Below are 3,189 nucleotides of genomic sequence, written 5' to 3' on the forward strand. Positions count from 1 at the left end.
TTTTTTTTTTTTTTTTTTTCTTTTTGATAGCATCTGGAAAGAAAAAGAAAACCCTGTCACTTTCCACCTGTTTTTTAAAATATGTTTTCTCCTTTCTCCGCTGCTGAAATTATTGTTGTTAGCATTCAGATTGGTTCTCTGTTGCTAACAACAACAGAGAACAAATCAGATTTTTAAGACAGGTGGGGTAGGTCAGCTAATCCCGTCTTTCCTGCAGCTGTTGCCCAGAAACAACTGATGGTGTTAGAAGAAAGACCGGCGTTCAAAGCTTCACTTTTCATAATATGAAGCTAGTAAAGACTCACAGTGTTAAAGTCACATAAAACTCCCCCAGAGAGGTCATATATCAAGCGCAGATTTTTTATTTTTTTTTTTTTAATCAGACTGCTTTATCAGCAGTATACTGATTCACAGTGTTTGTGCAGAAGAACCTTAAGGCTATAAGTTCAATAAATATATCCTCGGTTTGAGCCCGTTTTGTTGATTCTGCCTCATGACTTTCTACTTTTGCCTCTAAAATATATGAAATGTACAGTGTTGAAAAAGTCACTGTAGAATTTACAGTGACTTACTGGCAGCATGTTGTCAGCCCGTTACTGTAAATTTTATTGCAGTTTTACAGTAATTTGATTAGTTTTACTGTAATTTCATTACAATAAGACAGTAATTATATTACATAGTTGCCGTGATTTCATTACATTTTTAACATAATAAAATGTCAGTAATCCTGTAGTACAATTTCAATAAGTTATGTCATTTTACAGTAGTTGAAGAAAATGCACACTTTGCTAGCTTTTAAAAGTTTACATGTACACTTGCCACTTAATTTACCAAACTCTTAAAAGTTTTGTTATTTTTCTAATTAAAAATATGTATATTTATTTTAAAATCGCTTTATTTTATTGTGGTCAATTTAAATTTGACAAACTGAAGCAAAACAAAATATAGTATTTTGCTCCATGGTGGAAAATATGATCAAAACTGATCTAAAATGCACTTGTGCTGCACCTAATGCTAGCTGAGATATGTTTTGCCCAATTTGGTGAAAATGATCCACTGTAGTCCGTCCTCATGTGATTATTAAAGAAATAATATCACTCTGAGCCTGTGTGGGCCTTTGACAGATTAATAATGACAAAACTTGTGGTGGAAAAATAAAACTAATTAAATTGTTGAAACTGCAGCTTGAAGAATCTTCCCATTCAAACAAATCCAGTAACACCTCATTATGCAAACCTTTAGTTTCATCTGCTTGAGTTATTTTGACAGTGTGTTATAAGAGCTGTAACTCATTCAGACACAAGCTGCTATTTTAAAGTTGCACTTTAAAAAAATATTCCAACATTCTTTGATCTTTGAATTCTCATTGTATCGGTCATTGAAATGTTTCAGTCCGGTTTAAAACTTTTTTTTTTTTGTAGTTCTGAAGCAGTACAAGTCTAACAATTTATTTAGAGGCCCTTTGGTTAATTCCTGCATTTTAAACGCATTTTCCCTCAGTATTGCCTTGTCGTAGCTGTTATTTAAACGCGACTTGGTTGCACTCAGGGAAGTCAAAAGCAGAAATCTAATGAATGAATAATGAAAGATGTCTCAGTAAGACGTGAGATAATATCTGACCTACACGTGGATTCAGTGTCTGAAGAGGTGAGTCAAGGAAGGAACATTAGTTTGGTGCTGAGTTATCTTGGATTTTTGCAAGAGAAGGCCATATTTTCGAAAGAGCAGAGGCATGAGAGACGATCTGGGTTTCTGAGACTCAGAGAAACCATAACCTGAGTAAAAAAAAACAAATATCATGGACCTCAGGAGGGGTTTGAGCTTAATTACTGCGATCAAAACCAGACAATCTGGCAAAGAAGTGCAGCCCATGCTGATCCTCTTTTGACTCGATGAGTTGTTAAGCTGCAGTGTGCAGCAGCGCAGCAGAAAGCTGGCTCTGCCCTCCGAGGACGAGCAGCAGAAGCAGCAGAATCACAAAAGGGAGAGCGGCGAAGGAGGGGAAAGATCATGATGAGATCAACCTTCTAACCCCCTAGGGGTAAGAGGGGAGGGGGGGTTATGAAAAACTGTAATGATCAACTAAAACCTTCCTCTAAACTTCAGTAATGTATGAAATGTAATATAAAAATCCTGAGGCGAGAGGCTCACCTTTCATCTTGGTTCAAAGGTAAAAAGCACGGATATGAGGTGGAAACTAACGCCTGCTGTGATCGTGGCAATCTCTTCAAAATTCAGTCAATATCATAAAAAAAAAATCAATGCCATTATGGCTCTAGATGAAAAAGTATTTTATATGCAGAGAATAAAGGCAGGAGGAAATTTATGTCCGGTCTACTGAATAGATTAAGTTCATCGAAGAAGCAAAAGGTCTGAGTTGGCGGTGCCGCTAAAAGACAGGCGGGGAATGCAAAAGTGAGATGAGTCATCTTCTGGAGACCACAAACACATGCAAAGTATCATAATGTAACTGATATTTGTGTTGATATTTAATGGGGGGAGGGGGAGAAGAGCTATTAATAGGTCAATAGCTTTAAACCTCATTACCAGAGTCGAGTTCCCATATGATCAAATTCAGATTTTTATGCAATAGGTTTGTCTGTGTCTTATTATGTCAAAGGAGCTTCAGTTTAAGTAGCGCAAAAGTACCTTTAGAAAAATGTATTGAAGGCATTTTTGTTTGGTTTAATGTAAATGGGCTCCTATCTGTCTGAGAGGTTTCAGATGTGTTGCTGAAGTGTGTGCAGTAAACAAAATAATGCATGAATCACTGTAAAAATGGCTGCTGGATGATACTAGTTATTATCCCTCATAATTACTTACATTTTAATTAAGCATATTGGTTTTTAGAATTTTTAATAGTTGTTAATCTGAACATAATTAGCTAGTTTTTTGATAACAAATACATGTTTAGGCAGTATCATAAGAAATGTGTTTGGACACATTTCTGTGCTGTAGCTAAAAATTAAGATTAAATTAGTCTGGCTTAAGTGCTAATACTAAAGTCAAACTTTAATATTTCAGTCACATTTTATGGCATAATCCCAAACCAGTTCTTATCTTATTTAGCAGAAATGCCAAACCAGAGGAACAAAATTATGTTAAATGTAGCTATTAAAATTCAACTACTTAATAATTTTGGGAAAAAAAAATTAAAAATTATATATATATATATATATATATATATAT

Source organism: Poecilia reticulata, linkage group LG3 (genome assembly GCF_000633615.1).
Source record: "Poecilia reticulata strain Guanapo linkage group LG3, Guppy_female_1.0+MT, whole genome shotgun sequence".
Classification (NCBI taxonomy): domain Eukaryota; kingdom Metazoa; phylum Chordata; class Actinopteri; order Cyprinodontiformes; family Poeciliidae; genus Poecilia; species Poecilia reticulata.